General features: G+C 35.5%; 1 protein-coding gene across 1 annotated transcript in view; it reads right to left on the reverse strand.

Annotated features, from left to right (window-relative positions):
* The window catches only part of LOC107135501 (UV radiation resistance-associated gene protein-like), a 101,354-nt gene that overhangs the window by 62,263 nt on the left and 12,298 nt on the right, over positions 1–26,793 (reverse strand). Inside the window, exons 2-3 of the mRNA XM_015477397.2 lie at positions 12,466–12,583; positions 7,296–7,330 (exon numbers count right to left, since the gene is read on the reverse strand). The gene's annotated coding sequence lies outside the window, so the exon portion shown is untranslated. The remainder of the gene's footprint in view (positions 1–7,295; positions 7,331–12,465; positions 12,584–26,793) is intronic.

Raw genomic sequence — 26,793 nt, forward strand, 5'->3', positions numbered from 1 at the left:
TGCTAGCAAGGATGTGGAGAAAAAGGTACACTTGTCCATTGCTGGTGGGACTGCAAATTGGTGTGGCCAATTTGGAAAGCAGTATGGAGATTCCTGGGAAAGCTGGGAATGGATCTACCATTTGACCCAGCTATTCCCCTTCTCAGACTATTCCCTAAAGACCTTAAAAGAGAATACTATAGGGACACTGCTACATCGATGTTCACAGCAGCATAATTCACAATAGCTAGACTGTGGAACCAACCTAGATGCCCTTCAACAGATGAATGGATAAAAAAAAATGTGGCATTTATACACAATGGAGTATTACTCAGCACTAAAAAATGACAAAATCATGGCATTTGCAGGGAAATGGATGGCATTAGAGCAGATTATGCTAAGTGAAGCTAGCCAATCCCTAAAAAACAAATGCCAAATGTCTTCTTTGATATAAGGAGAGCAACTAAGAACAGAGCAGGGAGGAAGACCATGAGAAAAAGATTAACATTAAACAGGGACGAGAGGTGGGAGGGAAAGGGAGAGAGAAGGGAAATTGCATGGAAATGGAAGGAGACCCTCATTGTTATACAAAATTACATAAGAGGAAGTGAGGGGAAAGGAAAAAAAACAAGGGAGACAAATGAATTACAGTAGATGGGGTAGAGAGAGAAGATGGGAGGGGAGGGGAGGGGGGATAGTAGAGGATAGGAAAGGCAGTAGAATACAACAGACACTAGTATGGCACTATGAAAAACGTGGATGTGTAACCGACATGATTCTGCAATGTGTATACGGGGTAAAAATGGGAGTTCATAACCCACTTGAATCAAATGCATGAAATGTGATATGTCAAGAGCTTTGTAATGTTTTGAACAACCAATAATTTTAAAAAAAAGAAAAGAAAAATAAATAAATAAATCACAGATGGGAACTTATTAGCTATCCTCATTCTTAACTTCTACCATGGAATTTTAAACATTCTAATAAAGATTTTAAAATCCCACAAAAAAATAAAAACTTGCTTTTGAAAAAATATCGAATGATTAACTTTATAACTGTTAAAGGTAGTGTCATATGGGTTCATTATACAATTTGTCTACACTTTTCCATAAGTACAAAGTCAATTTTGGAGAATCTAGTCACATCCATTGATATTGCTCCCATCATTTCAGTTATCACTGAATCCAGTGATCCTTCAAGCATATTAATTATTTAATCTCATCTTGAACCCCCCAAAAAAATACATAATCTGGAGAGTATGTCCAGCTGAAGGGAAAGGCATTAACAATAAATTAGACATTCATTGTTAATTGTTATCTGCTAAATATATCTAAGAGGAAATCTCAACTCTGACATATAATTTGGAGACAAATCTCCATCTAATCTATCAAAGGCTAGTTACTCAATGCAACAGATATTTACTGTACTTCTCTGGGTAAAGCATTAGGCTTAGGGACTATACCAAAAAGGAAAATAATGAGTCTTTGTCCACCAGATGCTCCAAATTTTGTAATACCTATAACTGTATCCCTTCCAAAAACTCATTCTCCTGTTATCCAGCCCTTGACTACCATCTCGGATCTCTCCAGATCATTTCCTCTGCTGCCCTGATCCTCAACTACCTTGCCCATCTTTCTCTATCAAACTTGCCTAACAAACTTTCAAACCACCCCTGCTCACTCTACTCAAAATCTTAGCCATTTTCTTACAACCTCAAGTAAACTCCTATCTTTATAATTTCCTGTTTCTTGGCCTGCAACAGTCTTCCTCCAAATATACAAAACTTGCTCCCTTACTTCTTCCTGGTTCTGCTCGATGCTTTCTTCTATGTAACAATCACAGCCACCACCCCTGCCAAATACTCCCATTATTCTGCTTTACTTTGCTCCATTACACTTATTACATCTAACATATGACCATTTATCATCAATTCTAACTTACACTTTTCTTTGCATTGTAAGATGAATTCTGGTCTTGAGAAAGAGTAAAATCAACAAGGTCCTATAATCTTTAGCCACAAGGTGGCAATCTTCAGGAGTCACTGTATCTCCATGTATAACCTTAAAAACAGCTGCATTAGTAATCAATTCTTTAAGTCAGGCACATTTTTGGCAGTACATATGCTTAGATTAATTGTCATTTAAAATATCTCTCTTGATTTCAACTGAAATCAAAAGAAATCCTATATGCGATATCAACAATTTATACTCAAAAAAATTTTTAAATCAATTGTGCACATCAATGTAGAATAACCAGAATTCCCGCAGATAGATGGTAAGAGTGTAAATGAAACAATAATTTTGGAAAATTGTTTAGTAGCTTCAGCTAATCATATGCATATTCTCAGAAATTCTACTTCTAGATATATACTGAACAGTAATGCATACGTACGTCCACCAAAAGACATAGGAGAACATGTATAGTGGAGCACTCTTCGTATTAGCTCAAAACCAGAAACTAACCAAATGTCTGTCAACAGAAAAATGGATCCTCTGTTATATTCACACTATGGAACACTATACAATACAAATCAAATACACTGTACGATATGAATTAATCTTACAATATCAAGTTGAAACGTAGAAGTCAGACAGCAAAGAATATATATGACAAAATTAGTATATGGTATTAAAAATCAAAAGAGGAACAGTAAGTGAGAAGAGATGAGGAAGCTTCTGCGGTACTGAAATATTCTATTTTTTGATCTGGATGCTGATTATTCGGTGTATTCCATTTGAAAAATTTCATTATTATTATACTTACGACCTATAAACCCTTATACATGTGTGTTAAGAATCAATTTAAAATATTAAGTTTTTATTTAGGCAATGAACTACAGAAATGAGAGATGAGAGACATTAATTTAATATTTGAGAAGCAAATATTTATCAATGAAGAAAACTTCATCCAACTTCCTTATGAGACTTAAAGAAATTCCCACAAGCTGAGGAAATTAATTTATATTTTATTGCTGACATACAAATAAAGGATTCCCTAACACAAGTCAAGCAATGCAACTGGAGGAAGAAAAGACTGCTAAACATCTTGAAAGAGATGGAAAAAAATCCAAATAAGAGGTTACAAAAGTCAATCACAAACCTGACAAGACCATGACCCAGGCCATGTGCTTCAGTTTAATGACAAGTGTTTGTTCATTTATTTAATTTCTTTTTATTGTTGTTGAACATAAAATAATGGTGAGTTTTACAATTTGTATACACACACTATATATATATATATATATATATATATATATATATATATATACACACACACACAAATATATAAGTGTGTGTGTATCCAAATCCTTATGGCCAATTGTAAAAGCTCACCATTATTTTGTGTGTGTGTGTTATAGATGTGTGTGTGTATATAAAACATACTACACATACACACATGCACACACAGTACATTATACATATTTTCTTGTTTGCAAAGTCCAAGGAAAGCATAATACAATGACTATGGGAATTATAAAAATGAAGCATACAAGGTCCTTGCTTTTATGAAGATTATTATATATAAAATAAGCAAAAACAAACATGCAGTTATTATATGCATTTAGAATGATACTAGTAGTACAAGAAAAGTAAAAAGTACTTCAAAAAGGGGGGGATTTCTTTCTGCTAAGAATTATAATAAAGCTTTCAGAAGCATCTCGAATTGTGTTGTCTAATATAGTAGCTAAGGGCAACATGCGGCTATTTAACTCAAATAAAATTTAAAATTCAGTTCCAAAGTAAGACTCAACCACATTTCAAGTGTTCAATGGCCACACATGGTTAAGTGCCAACTGTACTCAGTGGTACACTGAACATTACCATCGTTGTAGAAAGTTTTCTTGGATAGTGATAATCTGGAGCACTTAAGAGTTAAAAAGGGGCCCAGAATAAGGACAGTTTATACAAACTTTGAGAGAAAATATTCTTTTTAATTTATTTTTAATACTTTCAAGTTCATTTTTCCATGTCTCCTTTGACATCAGAGTGGCAAAACCAAGCTACTCTGGTTTCAGAATCAAGCTCAGGATATAAACCTAGGAAAAAAGTCTAAAAGTTACACGAGTGAAAAAGAATACTTAAAAGTTCATCAGTGTCCAACTAAGTTCACCTATGCCTTTCTAGAAATAAACTATTAAACTCTTCACCTAATCTTCTGATACTTAATTGAGGATGTGAGGTTTTAGGATATTAATACATAGTGGTGAGTCAATAAATTTGTACTTTGGAAGAATTATTTTATTCAAGAAACGTTTGCTACACATCTTCTAAATGCCAAGTACAATAGTAATCATCAGACATAAAAGCATTGAAACCACTAACTCTACCCAGCAAGTATCACAATAGCTGAAGGATTTAAAAAATCCTAAACAGGGCTGGGTATGATGGTGCAGGCCTATAATCTCAGCAGCTCGGGAGGCTGAGACAGGAGGATCAGGAGTTCAAAGCCAGCCTCAGCAAAAAGCGAGGCACTAAGCAATTCAGTGAGACTCTGTCTCTAAAATACAAAAAATAGGGCTGGGGTTGTGGCTCAGTGGTGTAGCACTCGCCTAGCACGTACAAGGCCCTGGGTTCGATCCTCAGCACCACATAAAAATAAATAAAGGTATTGTGTCCAACTAAAACTAAAAAATAAATTTAAAAAAAAAATAGGGCTGGGGATGTGGCTCAGTGGTCAAGTGCCCCTGACTTAAATTCCCAGTACCACCCCACTCCCCAAAAAAATCCTAAACAGGAAAGAAATGGAATGGAAGGGAACAATGTGCTGCCCCTGGCTTATCCTCGGTATTGTTGACTACTGCAGGATTCAATGCCCATTAAACTGAACCAATCACAACAATTTAGAAGAAAAGTAAGAAAGAAGAATTCCTTCAGAAAGAAAAAATAAAAATTTTGTAAAATTTTTTTAGATGTTGATGGACTTTTATTTTACTCATTTATTTATATGTGGTGCTGAGAATTGAACCCAGTGCCTCACACTTGCTAGGCAAGTGCTCTACCACTGAGCCACAGCCACAGCCCGAAAAAATAAAACGTACTGAACCTATATTAAGATATAAAAGCAAACAAGAGTCCTGGCCAAAAATATAATTCCAAAGATTACCCTTAAAATAAATATCAACAAATCAACATTTATTGAACAACTACCCAACAGAATAAGTACACTGGGAACACGGAATAAACAATTGCAGGCTTGGACCTCCAGAAACTTTCACCTACTTTGGGAGAATGCTCATAAACAATTACAATGCAAGCAAATGTTATAAAGACTATACTCAGGAAACAATTACTATTCACTACAAACTGAGATGAAAGGGACTCTTAGTCTGATTCACTCCTTTGTCTTGGATCCGTTCTATAATATCCTTCAAGTATTCAGGCTACTTGTACCAGGAAGGCAGTTGTCACAACTTCACAGACAGTTTCAAAGCAACTGAATATAGAAACCAAAAGGAGTTCAAGATAGAAGTTAACAATCAGAGAGATGATGTTTAGAAACAAGAATTTGGAAATCAAATGAATATCAAATAAATATAATACTAATGAGGTAGAACAATATACCAACATACCACTTGGTATAGGATCAATATGACACAAATCCAGGAGAAAAAGCCATGGGCTACTGTAAGCCACTCCCAACTACAGAAATGTCTGGCCATGGGAAAAGGTATAGAAGAAATCAACAAAGCAAAATTCTACCCTATCTGGGCCTGAATCACCCCTAGTTCTCCACTGCAAGACTCTCTCTATCCACCTGAGCCAAGACAGGAAAAATTAATAATTTATTCTACGTTAAGCATGGCAAGAGGCATTTATCATATGTCATTTAACATTTATAGAACCAGAGCTTCAGACTTCTCCAGAGACAGGCTCAAGGAACCTCTCTGCCCTAGGATCCAAATCTGTTATGATATTTTAGAGATATTTAGGAGACAGCTTGAGGAGGAACAAAGAGCAATAGAGTCCTAAAGACAGTAGTCTGGATTGGGGTTCTGGTCCTGAAGTTGTGTGTCTCTGCAAAAGTCACTGGGCCTCTCTGGCTATTGATTTCTTAAGATTTGTCCCATCTGCCTGACAGGCTGTTCTAAAAATGAAAATGGAGTAACATATGTACAAGGATTCTATAAATACAATGCATCACTGATATGCATTTATTCATTTAACAAGCAGTTAAGCATCTATTCTAGACTCCAGGGTTACAGTCATGAACAAGACAGGCAAGATCTTGAACAAATGGAACTTACATTGTAGTAGGTGAAAGGCAGTTAATAAACTCAAACAAATAAGTGAGCAATAGTGATAAATGCTACAAAGAAAACAGGGTGATATGAAAAATAAAGTGACTAGATAGAGTAAAGAAGGAAATGGTCACAGGCCTTGCTGAAACCTCAAAGACCTCTTCAGCCAAGCAAAGAGCTGAGGAAACAAGTGTATAAGGAACAACAGGTGAGGCACATGTGAAACACTGAAAGAAGGCAGGCTTGAACACAATGAGTGAAAAGAGTGTTCGGAGACGAGACTGAGAAAGTAAACATGAGCCAAACCCAGTATGGGCTTAGACCTCTAAAAAGATGTTTTCTTTTTTCTTTCTCTACTTTTGTTTTCCCCCCTGGTACTAGGGATTGAACTCAGGGACACTTTATCATTGAAGTACATCTCCAGTTCTTTCTATTTTAAGACAGGGTCTCACTAAGTTGCTGAGACTTAGCATCAAATTTTTGAACCTCCTGAGTTGCTGGAATTACAGGCATGCATCACTTCACCTAGCCCTAAAAGGATATTTTCATTATCAAAAAGCTCTTCTTTTTTTTTTTTTCAATACAGTGTAATAAATGAAGCATTTATGCAAATATCCAGCATATACATTATCAAACATAGGACACCTCCAACTTTGTAACTGAGCAATGCCACAGCCAAGAAACAATATACCTTATACAAAGACCCTATGCAAAATATTCTTAAAAACCTTACTAAACAAAGATAGCATTTATTATGTTTGGCAAGTCAAATAATAAAAACACTCTTTATAGTAAGTGAAAGTTTCAGAAACAGAATTTGAGTTTTTAACAAAGTTTCCAATAGAAAAAATATATTAATTTAGTAAATATTTATCAAGCACCTACAATGTGCCAGGCATTTTTCTTAACAAGATAGAAGTGATGAACAAATAAGTGATAATTTAATAATAATTGATTAAAGATTTGCCAAAGTATCATAATATGAGAACTGAGCCTCAACTTATTTTACATCTCTATGTTTTCTGAGGGAGGGGTTATATAGGCTTAATCATATGTTCCTGTCAGAAAGCAAACTTACCAAGGAATTCTTAATCACTTCACTTCTATAAAATTCTGGAAAAGAAGAAAAAGAACAATAAGTGATATGAAAGAAAATAAGTTAATTAACTAACCCTTAATCTTGTATATTTTCAAACATATATTCTAGTAAAACATTTTAAACATGTTCAAGGGCTCTATTCTGTGTTGTCTTTATCTACAAAAAATAAAAATAGAAATAAAGATTAAATTAAAGTGCTTTAAAGGGGAAATATCACTTTTGAAGAAGGTTCAAATCTCAGGTTTAATTTAGTGATTGTTGTCTAGCTCCTTTTACCACGGATTCTAACTTGAGCCCTTAAAATCTCAAACTTTCTTCTTCCTCCCCCCGCCCCCCACTACTACTCTCTACAGCTGATTCCATTTATCCTGTTCTACTCAAACATCTCTATAAGTCAAGCCAGGTGGCTCACTCCTATAATCCCAGCAACTTAAGAGGCTGAGGCAGGAGGATTGCAGGTTTGTGACCAGCCTCAGCAACTAAACAACACAGCAAGACCCTGTCTCAAAATTTAAAAAATAAAATAAAAAGGGCTGGGGGTGGGACTCAGTGGTTAAATACCCCTAGGTTCAATCCTGGGTACTTTAAAAAAAAAAAAAAGAAAAAATCTCTTACGATTATTCACTGTAGTCTTGTGGAATAAATACTGTCCTAGCAACCAGGTAAGCTAAACTCAATCTCCACCTCTGTCACTAACATTCTGTCTCTTTAACTTCCTTAGTCAACTTCTTGACTAGACAAATAGAGAATTAGAGTAATAATCAAAGGTCCTCTATAAACATCAAAAATTCTTGATCCTACAAACCTTCATATATGTTGGTGTTACAATACCCAAAGACAACATCAAAATACCTTAGGTTTCTGACCCAACAATGCTCCATATTCCCTCTGCTTACTCTGCCCAAGTAATCCCAGTGCTTCTCTGCCATGGCAGAACCCATAAGGACTCCTGCATCCTTATATTGTTTCCCCAGTGTGATGTACGTCCTACTGGTACTTGAGATGATCTGAGCTGATACATAGACAAATTTTTTCCCCTAATATGTTGAAATTTATGTGTCACATATTTAACCCATAACCATAAGCCCATGAGCCCCAGCACTTGTTCTGTACATCCACTCTTTCCTAAGCATGTTAAACCACTCCTGGCACAGAGGAGATACTTGGGAAATATGTTTTACTGATTAAACAATTTCACAGATTATGCTTAGACATAAGTTTTAAAATAACGAATTGGTCTTTGATCTTGCAATTTTACTTCCAAAGGTTTGTCTCATACATTCATGTGTTTTAGGAAAAACATCTTTAAAAAGATTGTTTTGTATAGCATTATTCAAAACACCCCAAAAGTTACAGTAACTTTTAACAGTTACAGAATCAAGACATGGCAAAGCATGGCTAAAATGGCAAGTTTGGGCTGTCATACTACATGCAATCCATTTAACATATGCTTATTAGTGCATCAGACTCACTCATAACAGGAAAAATACAAGCTTAAACTATACTGCAAAACTATTTTTCACCTATCAGACTGGCAAAAATTCAAAAATTTGCACAGTCCATTTGTGAGGCTGTGGAAACAAAGGCACTCATGCAAGAAGCAATTCACATGAAGGCAATCTTGCAGTAGCTAACAAAACAAAGTGCACAATCTTTTTGTCCCAGTAAGTGCACTTCTTGAAATTTACCCTACAGGTATACTAGCACACAAACAAAACAGTGTACTTACAAAGTTGTTTGATGCAATACTATAACAAAAGACTGAAACAGCCTAAATGCCCAAGAACAGGAGGAGCCAGTTACATAAATTATGGTACACATATTCAGTGTAAAATTATGTAAGGAAAAAATTAGGGAGGGTCTTTAAACCAACATGGAAAAAGCCATTTAAGACACATTAAGTGGAGTAAGTAGGGTGGTATCTTTGTGTGAACAAGAGAGGAGAAAAGAATAAGAACACTCCTATTTTTACTTGTATTTGCCCTAAAGAATCTCAGGAAAGATGAACAGAAATGAGTAAGAATAGTTATCAGGGTGAGGTGGAAAACTAGGATGATGGGAGACCCGTGAAAGAAAGGTTTTAATTTAAACCTTTGTATATATTTTGAACCACAGACTGAATTATCTATTCAAAAATTAAATTTAGAAAAAAAAAAGATATGTATTAGCACATGCCAAGTATTGTTCCAGGTTTTAGGAACACAACAGTGAGCTAAGGTAAACTTTAAAATTTCTGCTCTCGTGGAGTTTACATTCTAGTGGAGGAGCCATATGTTACCAAATAACTGAACATACTGTATGCTGGATGAGCGTAAGTACTGTGGACAAAAATAAAGCACAAAAGACAGGCAGGATAGTCACAATCTGCGAGAGGGTTAGTGGGTGATCAAGGAATTTCTCTGAGAAACAAGAGGAATAAAGACCTGCAGAAAGGTGAAAGGCTAGTAATGTGGCTACCTGGAGGAAAGAGCTTGGGGCAAATAAACAGCAAGGTCAGGAGGGCAGGAGAGGAACATGAGAGGCAGCAGAGGGTCAAATCATGAGCCTTCAAGGAAACCACACGAGTTTTTGGCTTTTATTCTGAATGAGGGAGGAAGCCACTGGGGGATTTTGAGGAGAATATCACAATCTGATTTTCATTTTAATAGAATCTTAGTTGAGAACAGAGTGAGGGTGAGACACAGACAGACAAACCTGTTACAAGAACACTTCAACAATTCAGGCAAGAGATGATGGTTTGGAGATTGCAAGAAGTGATCTGATTATGGCAACATAATAATAACAGCCAAAAGTACTTGTTAACAAATTGGATGTGGGATATAACAGAAAGATGACAATCCAGGATGATTCCAAGGTTTTTAGCAAGGAAACGGAGTTGCCATTTTTGTAATAGAAGAATGAATTCAGGATTAGAACATCAGAAATTCATTTCTGAACATACCACTTGTTACAGTTTGGATCTGGAATGCCCCCCCAAAGGCTCATGTGTTGAAGGGTTGGTGATCAATGCAGCAATGTTCAGAGGTGGGGCTTTTGGGAAGTGATTGAGGGCTCTGACCTCTTCAATGAATTAATCCACTGATGAATTTATAGTTGAAAAGACTACTGGGAGATGGTGGAAACTGGAGGAGGTGGGACCTAGCGGAAGGTCCTTGGGAATTACATCTTGCCTCCCCACCCCTCCACATCCACCTCTGCTTCTTGGCCATCACAGAGTGAAGAACATTGTTCCAACATTTTCTCCTGACCATGATGTCCTGCCTTACCACAAGTTCACAGAAATAAAGCCAACTATGAACTGAAATCTCTGAAACATAAGCAAAAATAAATCTTTCCTCCTTTAAGTGGTTTATCTCAGGTATTTGGTCACAGCAATGGAAAGGTGACACCAAGGTTAAGTTACTACTAGACTTCAAAGGGGGTTGTACAACTGGATATAGGAGTATGAGTTCAGAGGAAAGGTCAATAGATCATATTTAAATATGAAACTTGGATGAGATCATCAAATTAGATTGTATTGAGTTCTTCTTCAGATGTATCGCAGCTAGTTGGTATTCCAGGAGAAGACAGACACAGATATTTCACAACTGAGAAAATAACTGAATGAAGAACAAATTTGATGTTATAAAAATTTCAACTTTATGAGGGAAACAAAATTAGAACCTGGTTCCCCATCCATACAACAGGTTTTATTCTATGGGGATATAACAATTGGTATTTGATGTGAACTACCTTAACCGAAAATCTCCTACCAGCACTAAAAAGATATCAAAAGTCAAAAAATTTCACACATATGTTCTTGAGACCTGCTAAAATAAAAGAATACTTAGTAACCAGCATTTCAGATATTCTTCCAATAAAAAAATTTCTTGTAAAACTAAGAAATGATACCACTAAATAGGTAGTACAAGTAGTTCAGTGAGAAGAGCCAACTGACCTTTCATCATAGTCATTTTACACCAAGGACCATATAATGATCATGAAATATTCATGTTTGTCATGACAGGTCCAATAAGATAAGGTGACCTGCTGAGCATGGTGGCACATGCCTGTAATCCCAGCAGCTCGGGAGGATGAGGCAAGAGGATCGAGAGTTCAAAGCCAGCCTCAGCAATTTAGCAAGGCCCTAAGCAACTCAGCAAGACCTTGTCTCTAAATAAAACATAAAAAGGGCTGGAGAATGTGGCTCAGACAGTGCCTCTGGGCTCAATCCCTGGTACAAAAAAAAAAAAAAAAGATAAGGTGACATTCACTAGGATTACTGAGAGAAAGCTTTACAAAGCCCAACAAAACTTATGAAGAGATTTCATTCAACCATGAGATTTCAGAGCAGAAGGAAGTCACAGAAATCCTCAGTTCTCTCATTTTAAGGATAAATTAAGTGAGGCTCATAAGGCTTCCAAGTGAGTGAAAGACTCAGTACTATTACCAGGGCCTGGAATTCTCTGATTTTTTCACCACCTGTTCCCTAAACATGTTCATGATCATTTCGTTGAGATAACTTCAAAAAACAGCCTATGATAACATGTAAGTTCATCCCACTTAAGTCAACTGGTTTTATAAGAGTGTCTTTTGTTTCAACATGTGTTCCAAAGATGATTGTGATTTTGAATTAAATATTTCATCTATTCTTAGAAATGTCACTTACGGAAGAATCCATAATATAATACATGAAAGAGAAAAAATATGACACTCTTCTGAAAAGGACCCCATTACAGAAGAAATTACAGGTATAAGAAGACACAAACATGGGGCTGGGGATATATATAGCTCAGTTGGCAGAGTGCTTACCTAGAATGCACAAGGCCCTGGGTGCAATCCCCAGCATCACCAAAAAAAGAAGACACAAACTAGATTTCTATTTTACCATAAGAGCAAAGAAAATGTTTAGTGGAATCACATACTCCATTTTAAATGCAGCTACTGGAATATTAACAGCTACATTCATAAAAGAATGACAAACTATCAGAAAGTTACCAGAAAGAACTATTAGCCATGCTTCTTTAATATGTATAATTGTTCAACATGACAGAATGACAACTGAACTTTCCAATAAGCAGCAATAACTGGAGGCACTAAAAAAAATCACTTGTGCTACAAAAGAATAAAAATGAGATGTAACAATCGATGGGTCCACAAATTCCCTTACCTTTATATATTTTTTCAGTATTACACAAGTGAAGTGTGAAGTAGGTATCAAGCAGTTGATGGCCATTTCTATTAACAATGTTCCGGGCCGCAATGTTTCGAAGATGCCGAAGACGCCGCTAAAAAGTAACAACAAATAGAGACAGCATTCAGTTTTTTCACTCCTATATAATGTTCCAAAGCGACAGCTCAAAAATGAAATTATAACAGGTTGTCCCAGTCATTTATTTGTTGACCCAGCAACTGTAACCCCATCTTTCATTTATGCCTCAGCATCCCCTGTCAAATAGGAATTAGTCCTGTTCTATCTCATTTGCAGAATAGTTGTATAAAATGAGAGCAGATATGAATTTTTTTTGAAAAGCATAAGTGTCATATAAGTGCCATGCTCCTACAAAAGAACATCAGTATTCCCTAGAACATAAACTAAGTAGTAGCTTGCTTTTGTTTTGCAGGATTCTGGTAAACATGAAAAGTCCATCTAAGAGCTGGGGTTGTGGCTTGGTGGTAGAGCACTTGACTGGCATGTGTGAGGCAAAGGCTTCAATTCTCAGCACCATATATAAATAAATAAATTAAATAAAGGTCTATTATCAAGAGCTAAAAAAATATTTTAAAAGAAAGTCCATCTCATACCAAGAGAAAATCAGCAGTTATTACAAACATACACCCCTGTTGCTAGTTTAGTCTAGCTGACAGATCATTTGTATAATTAGAAGAGGTCAGAGCCAAAAAATAAAATAATAAATCACTAGTCACTCCATCCAGCCAATAACCCTACTCTTCAGAGCTTAAATTAAATTCTGGCTTTACCAACAGCCAACCAGTCTCTATTTCTTAATCAAGCCCCCTTCTTAACAACTTCTCTAAACTGAGGCTTGAATTATTTGGAGTCTTAAGTATTAGAAACACAAAATCTCCATAAGCAATAGTAGAAATCAGTAAAAATACAAGATAACCTTAAGGAATAGATCAATCATTTCATATCAAAGAGAAAATGTCGGCAATGCTGAAATCTAGGCACTTCGGATCCATCCCCCAAAGCTAATTCCCTATGTCAGAGAATTCTCTTCAGAGACTTAAAAACAGAAACCAAGTGCTCAGTTTCAAAATGTGCTTACAGCTCTCCCTTCAGGCTGAAAGCCAGTCCATTCTCCTGATGTAGTTCATCTTCAGTTACACAGGCAGATGGCCAGAAGGGCCCAGCTCCTTTTCCATACACATACCAACTCAATCCTTTCTCCCAAACTAGAGATTAAGATTCTTTTAGAGAGGTTATTACCTAATAAATTTGCTTAATCCTCTAAGTATGAAAAGCTCCAAATAACATTTTCAAAAGTTTCCTAGGGCTTACTCTGAAAAACTAATTTTTGCACAATCTGCCTGGGATTTCCATTTCACACCCTGGATTACAATCATTTTCTCCTGCTGTACACTTTCCGTTAGCCATTTCTGTCAAAATTTTAAATTTACAGGAACCACTAATCATCTATACACAATAATCACATTTAATTTACTGTATGACTGCAAAATGCGGCCTCAGTTCAAAGACCTGAAAAGATCACCCAAAGCCTTTGGAGTAAAGTACAATCTTCCCATCATCGCTATCAAAGCCTGTGCAGTCTGACTTCTAAGGATCCATCACACACACTTTCTCAGCTCTGTGCTTTCTGCTCAGGTAACCTCTCAATCTAGAATCCTGCCTTCTCTTTAAGGAGATTCTATTCATACTTCAGTGTTTAAAGGAGAGGATTCCTCCTTGATTCTCTAACTGAAATTCTTTGCTCCTTTACAGGAATAAGACCTTTGCTTATTCAATTCAGCCTTCTGTTAAAGTTAGTTGTTAATAATTATCTTCCCTATTTATCTAGCAGGAAAAGACTTGATGATAGAGATCATTGCCAGCATGGTACTGTTAGCATTAATTAAATGTTTACCATGTACCATGTACTGTGCCAAAAACTTCATACATGTGACCATTTAATCCTCATGTGATTGACCATTTAATCCTCCTAACTCTGTAAGATTAGGTATTACTTATTATCATTATTCATTTCTTCATTCCAACAGTTTTGAGTAACTAAATATAAAAAAGAAAAAAAGACATGGGCTGGGGATGTGGCTCAAATGGTAGCGCGCTTGCCTAGCATGCGTGAGGCACTGGGTTCGATTCTCAACACCACATAAAAATAAAATAAAGATATTGTGTCCACCTAAAACTAAAAAATAAATATTTAAAAAAAGACAGTAAATAATAAATAAATGAGAGGAAAAGAAAGAAATAAGGAAAGAAAGCTAGGGGGTTATACCTATATTACATGAGCATTTCTCTATATATATTGTATTTACACACCTGACGGATACAATTTGGTCTTTATACTCCCCTATTACTATAGAAGACAGAGCAGTTAAGAGAGTCATTTTATGATAAATGAAATCATAATGGAATTAACTGTCTTGCAAAGCAGTATGTAGGAAACTGAAATCTGTAGTGGATGTGCAGTAGGCATTGTTAAAGAGTCTCTCCGATACATAGGAAGTAAATACAACCACCTCCAAGCACTTTCTGACTCCAAGGTTAGGATTCTCATCTGGATGGATTACCAATTTAAATCCATCAACGCAGATAAAACAGAACTGACTACATAAGGGCATTTTACAAGAAGGTTTACAAAAAACAAAAACCCCTCCACAAATAAACCAACTCTACTAAAAACACTGACTTTGGATTGTATGACTCCGTATTTTCCTTTATTTACTTATTTCAAAAACATTAGAGTATGTATTCTCATTACATTGTAATTAATTAAAATACAAGATGCTCTCAGCCACTTGATTGAACAAAGGAATCTTGGTAAAAGGCTGTACATGTAAACATGAGCCCTCTTGTGCCCTATGTCTTGGCTTCTTCTTTGATAACATCTATTACAATTTTATCATCAAGTCACTTTTTATTTTTAAAAACTACTAACATGGAATAAAAGATAACTGAAAAAAGATTACTTCATCTAGTTATTATTATCAGTTACAAATAATTGTTAGAACCAAAACATTCTTCAGTTTATTGTTCTTTGCAGGAACTTTCAAAATCGCCTTGCTTGAAGTAGGTAAATGTTGAGAAGAGTTAAAATGAAAATAAATGCATTAGGATCAAGGAAAGATAAAATGGAACAGATAAGGGCTGGGGCTATAGCTCAGTGGTAGAGGGCTTGCCCAGCACGTGTGAAGTACTAGGTTCAATCCTATTGTGTCAATCTACAAATAATTTTTTTTTTTTTAAAGGAGCAGATAAAGGGCTAGGGATGTGGCTCAAGTGGTAGCACATTTGCCTAGCATGCGTGAGGCACTGGGTTCAATCCTCAGCACCACATAAAAATAAAATAAAAATATTGTGTCCACCTAAAACTAAAAAATAAATATTTTTTAAAAAGGAACAGATAAGCTAGTTGGTATGAGAAAAAGAAAAGCAGGATGAGAAAAAAAAAAATGTAGAGGAAAGAAAAGGGTACTGAGGTGGTGAAGAGATAGTAGTCTGCCTGAAGACTAACAACTCCAGGGGCAGAACTTCAAGATAGTTCACGTAACTCAACCAACACTGCCAGATACTAAGACTCGTTTATATCTTTCTTTGTTTCTAGTTAAATTATTTTTTATATCTAAAAATTATTTACATAAATATGCATACTTTGATCAAGATCCAAAAAATACTGAATTTAAACTGGGAATGTAGCTCAGTGATGTAGCATTTGCCTAACATGCCCAAGGCACTGGGTTTGATTCCAAAGCACTAACTAACATAAAAAATTTAAAAACTTAAACTTAAAAAATTGTTTGAGCAGCCAAAGAAGAAATCTTAGGTGCAAATATAACAAAATGTGTATAAGATCAATATGAGAAAACTGTAAAATTCTGATGAAAACTATCAAAGAAGATCTTAATACATAGAGGAATATTCCAAGTACATGAAGAGGTTTAAAAAAAAAACAATAAGCAATACAATATCAAGAAAAACAAAGTAAAAGAACTGACACTACTATAAAGTTACAGTATTCAAGAAAGTGTGGTACTGGCAAAAGAAGAAAAAAGAGAACAGAATAGAGAGCCTCGACACAGACCCATACTAATAGAGTCAACTGTTTTTTGATGAAGGCTCAAAGGCAGTTAATTCACTGAAGCAAGTCTGTTCAACAAAAGGTGGTGAAATTGGACATATACGTACAAGGCAAAAAAATAAATTGAGACATAGATCTAAACCTTATACCTTTTACAAATCTTAACTAAAAATAGATTATAGAGTTCAATATAAAATGCGAAACTATAAAATTTCTAGAAGATAACTAAGAGGAAAATATAGGTGACCTTGGGTTTGGCAATGACTTTCAGATACAATGTCAAAAGCATTCATCTGTGAAAGAAGTAACTGATAAACTTACACTTTTCCTTAAGTGATCTGGAATCCTTAATGGAATCTGATGCCCATCTACCAAACGGTAGAACACAGAGCACTTCAAATCTAAGAACTGATCTAAGAACTGAAATTGAGGTCAAGCCTCAAAAGTCTTCTGGAATAGCACAAATCCTCAGGACTCACATACATTTTGGGTATTCCAGAGTATAAAGTCTAGTGGTACTTCACGGGCTGGCAGCACTATCTATCAAACACACTGCTTGTGATCCTCTCTAAATAGAATTAAATACCAGGTCATCTCTTCCAATGGTCTATTCATAGACAGTTAAAACCAAACTACAATGTGTTCTAAAATCATGGCATTTGCAGGTAAATGGATGGAGTTAGAGAAGATAATGCTAAGTGAAGTTAGCCAATCCCAAATAACCAAATGTGGATTGTTTTCTTTGATATAAGAAGGCTGATTCACAATGTGTTAGGGAGCAGGAAAATGGGAGGAACTCTAGATAGGGCAGAGGGGTTGGAGGGGAAGGGAGGGGGCATGGGTTTAGAAATGATGGTGGAGGGGCTGGGGATGTGGCTCAAGTGGTAGCGCGCTCGCCCAGCATGCGTGCGGCCCGGGTTCGATCCTCAGCACCACATACAAACAAAGATGTTATGTCTGCCGATAACTAAAAATAAATAAATATTAAAAAAAAAAAAAAAAAAGAAATGATGGTGGAATGTGATGATCATTATTATCCAAAGTACATGTATGAAGACCTGAATTGGTGTGAATATACTTTGTATACAACCAGAGATATGAAAAATTGTGCTCTATATGTGTAATAAGAATTGTAATGCATTCCACTCTCATATATAAATTAAAAAATAAATAAATTGTTTCAATATCTCATGAAGGTAGAAACATTCTGAATAATTAAGATTTACACACACTTTGGAATTACTCTTTAAAATAATATTCCACGCAGTTTTCCTTGGCAGTATCTCCTTAAAACTTCCTCAAATGCTTTACTCTGTGCTTTCATGATGATAAAATACTCCTTGTGCATCATCCTATAGTGGTAGCTTTAGGCAGCTGAACTGTGGTCTAATAACATCCATCCCCAAAACTAATCAGGAAATTCTGATTTTTACGTTTGAATTAACATATAGCTTTAAAATCTTTAAAATACTACTATCTGTAAAGCATGCTATATGAGATTAAAAACATAAAGTTAAAACATCCACCTTTGATTTGGGAGAGGAATTGATGGAATGAGAGCACAATTTGAACACCTGAAATATTAGCACTGGGCAAAAAGACAGGGAGGGCAACCCTAAACTCCTTAACTTTTAAAAAAATCTTTAAAATATAAATTTGGCTGGGCTTGATGTCCCACACCTATAATCCCAATCATTCAAGAGGCGAAGGCAGGAAGATGGAAAGTCCAAGGCCCACCTGGGCAACTTAGTAAGACCCTGTTTCAAAATAAAAAGGGCTGGGGGGTGGAGATCAGTGCTACAGCCACCCTGGGTTCAAACTTCAGTACCACAAAAAATGCACGTGTGTGTGTGTGTGTGTGTGTGCGCGCGCGCACACACACACACATTCCAATATAAAACTTAAGTGGCATACACAGTAAAATTTCAAACATCTGCTTCAGTGAGATAATAAGAATCACTCATTAGCGTGATTGTAAACCAGTACTTCTAAAGAAACTAAAATAGTTGCTTTCCTTGTTAACTACTAATTTTCTTAGAAAGCTGCTTTATAATTTAACAGTTGCCTATATGAAACTTTTTGGTTTGGTTTTTGTGTTTGTTTGTTTGCTGACTTGCTTTGGCCTGCCAAGCATCTATTCTGGTTAAAAAATAAACAAACAGATCTTCCTTTGTAGGACCTCCATCCCACTATCAGTCCTGTAGAGTTAACCAGAGCACCAGCATCAGGGACGTTAACGTGATTCAAATCAGGCCAATCAGCACATACCATTTCCCTGATCATTACATATGATCCATGAGGGCCAGGAATTGTATTAGTAGTTCTTTTTCTACCAACCCATTCTCACCCACCCTCCACCCATCCCACTGTCCCTGAGTCTGGAAGGACACAGGTTAGAGATACTAGCAGCCATCTTTCTATCACAGAGAAACCAGTGAGGAGGAAAGCAGAGTCAAAACATGCGGAATTTAGTCCTGCAGATACCATTTAAGTCTCTGGATCAAATCATACATAAAATGAGAGTTATAATGACAAACATCAGCCCATCCTTATGGAACTGTCAAAGATTATAACTATGGAGAGGATTTAATTGTAACTGTTTATTAAGGATGTGTCACATAATAGCAGGTTAGTAGATGAAGAGTAATAGTCAAACTTAGTGGCAAGGTACAAAGAAATATTTTATTTTGGTTTGGTTTGGGGAAGAGATGAGAGGAGGGGAAGGAAGACAGAAGTGAAGAGAGAATAGTATCAGCCAGATTATATTGTTAAACTTTGTTTAACAAATCTCACCATTATGTACAACTATAATGCACCAATTAAAAGCGGGGGAAGAGAAGCTAAGGATATAAAAACGTAGGTCATAGAAAAAGAAATGGAAATGGCCAATGAACACATGAAAAAAGGTATAATCAACAACCACAATTAAAGTTATGCACATGAAAACATTCTACCTTGTGGGCATTTATAGTTTCCAAACATGACTGTACCAATACATCCCATCTCATATGCTCTCTTACAATGTGATGTTGCCACTCTTTCACCAACAACTGAGATATATGTTCTCTCCCACTCAAATGTGGGCAAATCTGTAAATGTAGCAGAAATGACCATATGTGACTTCTGAGGCTAAATCATAAAAGCTGATATGGCTTCCACTTGACCTCCTTGAAACCTAGTTGGTCCTAGAAGATAGCCAGACATCTAAGGGACCACACCCTGAGCCTCTGAGCCTCCAAAATGACAGCAAGGTAAGCAGAGACAAGTTGTTCCCACCAAGCCCAGACAAAAGTACATTCATGAGCAAAATAAATGATGTTAATTTAAGTCACTAATTTTTAATTTGTTACATAGCAGAAGAAACCTATCTGATTAAACATACTATAATATTTTTCTCTGTCAGACAGACATAAATAAAGAAAACAGAGTTGGGGGAAACTGGTCCAATTTGGAGCAAGGGCAATTTAGTGACAATTACAAAATTTGTAAATGTTTATAATACTTGACCAAGCAATTCTATAATTCACAAAAATGTGAACAAATTTGTTTATTCCGGTATGCTATAAAAACAAAAACTCAATAACCACTCTTTAATGTTGATATGTTCATGTAAAACCATATAACAATTTTTAAAAGGCCATTAAAAGTGCTGGTATGAAACACAAAAGAGCAGGTTGTTTTAAATATTCACATAAAGAAACATTGCTACAGTCCCTAAATAATGTAGATCAGGGTTGGCAAACTTGAAAAGGTCAAAGAGGAAGTACTTTAAGCTTTATCAGGGCAAACCCAGTCTGTCTGCATTTTTTTTTTTTTAATTTACCAATGTAAAAACCAGTCTTGGCTCATTAGTTGTTAGAAAAACCAGCCACTGTTAGCTCAGTTTGCTGATCCCTGATGTATATAATCACAGATAGCATGAGATCATTTTTTGAAACAGTGTTTGCTTTTGAAATGTAGTCAAACTTGTCCCTAACAATTCTCTCATTTGTACTCTGACCTCCCAGATACATTCGTTTTTTAGTTTAGATATTTATTCTCAATCTAGGACAATGCCAGGTATGAATTAAGACTCAGGGTATTCCAGGTAAATTCAAATTACTATTACACTTTGTTATAACACTTAGGAGAGCACACCTAGGAGAAAATTAGTTTTCAACATTTCCACAGAAGGTAAACACTGAAATACTGAGCCAAGAGTTTAAGCTTGATAAATTCAAGTCAGCCTTTTTTAAAAAATGGAAAATCCCCGTCTATATTATAGAACTCTCAATCACCTATTTTTTCCTAATCCTTTTATCCTACCTGAAAGACTTACTGTGAGAAGTTTTGAAAAAATATAAGAATGCTTTAAAAACTAATGCTTGATGCTGTTGGCTATAAATAAGTGGTGCCAACAGTCAGTGTTACAGATTTAAACAAATAATCCAACAACCCTAATCTCTCATAAAATATTTTATAGTTCTTGTTCCTAAATAAGACCTTTCCCTGGCACAAATTATGCAAGCTTGGAACTGAAGCCTCTATTTTTTTTTTTTTTAGCTGTATTTTGATTATTTATTTTTATGTGGTGTTGAGAATCGAACCCAGTGCCTCACACATGCTAGGAAAGTGCTCTACCTCTGAGCCACAGCCACAGCCCCCCATGAAGCCTCTATTTTAACATTAATTTTTTTTCTCCTTCAACAGGAATTAATATGCGTTTACTAAACACTACTAAATTATAAAACAGGCTTCTACACAGGAAAAGACAAAATACACCTCTGAACTATCTATGCTTGGTATACATTCTTACCTCTATTTTGTTTATCCCCAGTCTCAGTGGAAGGTCTGAACTTGCCCATTTCTTCCATTTTTCCCTCCAAGCTGCTCTAAGAAACAGGCCTCTGGAGTGACATTCCAGGACAGCCCTCTGTGTGGTCTCTCACCCTCCCTCTCTTGCTCCCTTCTTTCTCCTATCTTGTTGGCATTTCCTGCACAGACTATGCATAGGAACTGTGGGAATAGGAACATGGTATGCCCTAATTTCACAATATGTAACCTTACTAAAGAATGTGAGTTTGTGAATATAAAAAGGATAAATTTTAGATAACAGTGAGCCGCACTCAGAAATATACAACACAGAGTTACACAGGATGACCTACCTAAAGAGGATAACAAATGCAAGATAGAATATAGCCATCAGTAGTTCAAGTGTTAAGAGTAATATTAATGCCCTTGATTTGTTTCAAAATAATTGTGAATAGGGGAGGACAATAGGTAGGAGTATAAAGTAAACAAATCCCATGAGGTAACAGTTATTTGGGCCAGGTAATAGGTTCCTGGGAGTTCATAACACTCATCTCTTAATCTCTCTCTCTCCCCACATTTATAAGATATACATGCATTTCAACATACATGGACATAGCAATAAATATTGTACATGTATGTACATATATTTACCAATAATAACAAACAAAGTTTAAAAGTAATAACAATATAAACAGAAAGAAAGGATAACAACATATTCGAGCCTAAAGAAAAATCTAGCTCAATGAAGTTACTAATTATAGATAATGGATGTGCTTGGGGATGAAGAAAATAGATTAAAGATAAAAAGGAATCAAAGATGACCCTTAGGGAAATGAGAACTAATCAATAAGATGTTAGGAAAATAGGGTAGTCATCAAAAAAAAAAAAAAAACACAAATTTTAGATGACTTATAAAAGGTATATAGCTGGATAGGAGTAAGTTCCAGTGAGCTATTGCACAGAGAGGACTATAGGTATCAAGAATGTATTATATATTTTGAAAAGCTAGAAGAAAAAGAGTTTGAATGTTTTCACCATAAAGAAATGATAAATGTTTGAGGGAATAGATAATTTGCCCTAATTTAAACATTACACAAAGTATACATATATCAAAAGATCACATGGTATCCCATAAACTTGTAAATTTTTGTTTTGATGTATCACCTGAAACCTCCTCAATTTAAAAGTTTTTAAAAATCAAATGTATATTTAAATGTAAACAACTGAAGCATAAAAACACCCAAAGAGTCATTTTATAACCTCCAAGGTCTAAGAATGACAAAATATATGAACTACAGAAATGCTACTACATAAAATGTTTTAAAATTATACAAAAGAATAAAAAAAAGGAAAAATTTAATTCACATAAAAAAAGAAAAAAGAATTCCTAGAAATCAATAAGAAGTCTAACAACCCAACATAAAAAAATGGCAAAGAACATTATCAGGGGCTGGGGCTGGGGCTCAGTGGTAGAATGCTCACCTAGCATGCATGAGGCACTGGGTTCGATCCTCAGCACCACATAAAAATAAAAAATAAAGATATTATGTCCACCTTAAAATAAAATATAAAATTAAAAATTAAAAAAAAGAACATTAACAGATAATTCACAGAAAAGGAAACACAAAAAGCTTTTAAACATGAAAGGATCCTCCTTATTTAATTAAAAAAAACTAAAATTGACAGACCAAAAATCTGATACCTATTCTGAGAAAAGGCCATGACAAAACAGGCACTTTACTGAAAGGAATGTAATTAGTACAACCTGTATGGCTGGCAAATCTCACAATTATCTACCAAAATTACAGATGTGAATGTTCTTTGATCCAGAATTCCACTTCTGCATTTGTGCTAAAATATACTTGCAGATATGTAATATGATACACTGCTACCGTATGGATCTTAAATGTTTCCCAGTGGCCCATGTTAAAATTTGTTTCTCAGAGAGGCACTAATCAACATGTAGTGGAAACACTAAAGGGTAGGGTCTGGTGGGAGTTTTCAGGTCACTGGGGGCATGCCCTTGAAGAGGACAGAGTAATACCAACCCTTCCTTTTCCTCTCTTTTGAGTCCTAGCCATGAGGTGAATGGTTTTTACTATGGCCCATTGCTCCCCATCATTCCCAAAAGCATTTCACAGGCAAAAAGCAATAGGGTCATTCTATTGAATGAATGAAATCTCCAAATCTGCCAGCAAAATAAAATTTTGCTCTTTACAAGTTGATTGTCTCAAGTGCATGTTACAGTAACATGCAGCTGATTAATTCATGTAATGAAGATTTGCTTATATTAGCAAAAAACTAAATAATTTTAATGTCTATCAATAGGGACTAGTGATAGTCTACACTACAGTGAAATACTATGTGGCCCTAAAGAATAAATAGGCAGCTCTTTGAGCACCGATATAGAAAAATCTCCAAAAATATACAATTAGTTTTTTTTAAGTACAGTTTATATAGTCAGGATGTTTAGCATGTTGTCATTTGTGTTTCGCAAGGAAAAAGAGAATATAATTATGTAATTACTGGAGAGGCATAAACTGTAACTGATAACCTACTTACCCCAGGAGACTCAAGACATGGGTATTAGTGAAACTGTTCACTTGTATCCTCTTATATACCTTCTGAATCATGAATCATAGGAATATATTATTTTTTAAATAAAACTAAATTTACATTTTTAAAAAACAAGAGAGATGACAATAAAACTTTAAACATGGGAATATGTGACAGCCATTCCCTGTGTGACCTAATGGTAAGAGCTTCAACTAGAGTTGAGAAGCCTGAACTTCAAGGCAGCTCTACCACTCACTAGTGGGCAAACTACGTACTGTCTCCCTTTCCATAAAATGGAGATGTTTCTACCTTCCTACCTCTGTGGGTTATGGCAGAGACCAAATGAAATAATGGATATAAGAGCTCCCTGAAAAACTGTAAAGTACGTTATAAACATAAATACCTTATATTAAGAATAAGTACTTTATAAACAGAAATAAGAATGCCAAGGGAGGGATGTGGTTATCAGTGGAAATGATGGATTGATTTTGGTATTTCTAATTTGAAGTAAAGAGACAGATTTAGAATTCATCTATTTTAATAGAGGTAGGAAAGTCAGAAAGGTAAAACATTTCTGAAGTAGAAACACTCAATAAATAGGACTGCAGAACTGGAAAAGACCCTGAAGGTCATCTAAGCTTTTGCTGCTCTGCATCACCTGGGAATGTATTGAAAATGAAGAATTTTAGGTCCCTGAACAGATCTACACAATCAAAATCTGTATTTTAACAACACAAAAGATAATTTATATACACATTTTAAGTTTAAGAAGCACTTATCTAAGCCATCTTGCAAACTTTTTAGTTAACAAAATTGAAGCCCTATGTAAAGGCACCCACTCATGTTCATGCTGTTGATTAGTAGTAAAACCAAGACCTGGACCCAGGCCTGAGCTCCTGGACTGGTAACCTCATGTGTTTGCTTCCCAGACACCCTGTTTTGAAACCTTTGAGTCATCTTTGCCTTTCATATCTCCCCTGTTCCAACCCCATTCTAATCAACCATCCAGACCCATCAGTTCTTTCTTTATAGTATCTCTGGCATCTGGTTATTCTTTTCCACATCCATCACTAACTGCTGTTATTCACACTATGATAAACAATTCCCTTCTACACATACATCAACTTCCTCTTCTGCAAATAAGAGCTTAGTTCCAAATATCAAGCTCCAAATAATTCATTAAGAAGGTGCACTTCATTAAAAAGTATTAAGCTCAGGGGCTGGGGTTGTGGCTCAGCGGTAGAACACTCGCCTAGCACATGTGAGGCACTGGATTCAATCCTCAGCACCACATAAAAATAAAGATATTGTGTCCATCTATAACTAAAAAAAAAAAATAAAAGTATTAAGCTTTAGGGCTGGTAGAGCGCTTGGCTAGCACTGAGTTCAATCCCCAGCACCACATAAAAAAAAATCTAAATAAACAAAATAAAGGTATTATGTCCATCTAGAACTAAAAATATTTTTTTTTAAAGTATTAAGCTTTAGTATGCTGATTTCAGGCAGAATTTGTGTTTGAAACCTACCAAGGCTAGCAAACTGTAAGGTATTTCTGACACAGAACCTTCATGTCTCCACTTTCACTATTTTTTTCCCTGCCTATTTAGACCCTTTCGCCCTTCTAATCATTTGCTTTTAGTCTGCTGGTACTTGAAAATTCTAAAAACTAAATTTGCTGTAATAATTTCTACAAGTAAAGACTATAGGAGCTCTGAGTGGAAGGCTAGGATATATCCTATAAAGTAAATTATGCATTCTGCACAATTTTGTGGCACTTTCTGAGCTCACAAGTTTTTGCATACTTTATGATCAGTTGGTTATGTACAGTAGCTTCCTGCTTTCCAAAGAAAAGTCTAGGAAAAACTATTCCCTGTGTGCTCCATAGAAAAAGAATTCTATAAACAAATAAATTTGGGAAATACTTCATATTAATACATGATCCCAATCCCATCCCAGCAATGCATTTACAGGTTGAGCTAACCTGGAGAGAGAGAGAGAAATTTTGCTTAATCTGGTATTTCCTAAATTTGTTAAGGAGGCCTTGTGGCCAAATAACACCCATTAAACAGCCCAATGGTTAGAATTCCTTGCAACTAATTCTGGTAAAACAAACTTTCTTTTTGACAACACCTGAAATTATGTTATTTGTTAATTGTTTATAATCTATCTCAGGAGTCAACAAACTATATAGCCCATGGTCCAACAATACTTCCTGTTTTTGTATGTCTTACAAGATAAGTGGTTTTTATTGAGAGTTTAAAGTAGATAAAAATGAAAAGAATATTTCATAGCAAAAAATTAAAAATTTGTGTCTATAAATAAAGTTTTGCTAGAATACAGCCTCACTCCTTTGTTTACATAGGGCTAATTTAATAATAATAATAATAATTGCTATGAAGACCAGAGGGTCTGCAGAGGCTGAAACATTAACTACCTGGCCCTTCACAAGAAAAAGCTTGCTAACCCCTGTCTGTCACTCATTAGAAAGCAAGGTTCAGGAGGGCACCTTGATTACTGCTCTAGACTGTCTCTGGCATTTATAAGCATTTATATTTGTGGAATGTTCATAAGTGAAATACTACTGAAATGAATTTTAAGAAGCCAAACAAAATATCATAGTTGAGAAAGTCCTTTATCTTTGTCAGCTTTCCTTTACTGTAATAAATACCTGAGATAAACAAAAAAAAAAAAAAAAAGGAAAGGTTTATTTCAACTATAGTTTTGGAGGTTTCAGTCCATGATTGGTTAGCGTACTGTGGCTTGGCAGTTTATCACAGTGGGAAAGCATGGTGGAGTAAGCTGCTCACCTCATGGCCATCAAAAAGGAGAGAGAGGAAGAGTTGAGGTTACAATATATCCCCTTCGAAGGC

The sequence above is a fragment of the Marmota marmota genome, unplaced genomic scaffold, assembly GCF_001458135.2.
Source record: "Marmota marmota marmota unplaced genomic scaffold, marMar, whole genome shotgun sequence".
NCBI classification, from domain to species: Eukaryota; Metazoa; Chordata; class Mammalia; order Rodentia; family Sciuridae; genus Marmota; species Marmota marmota.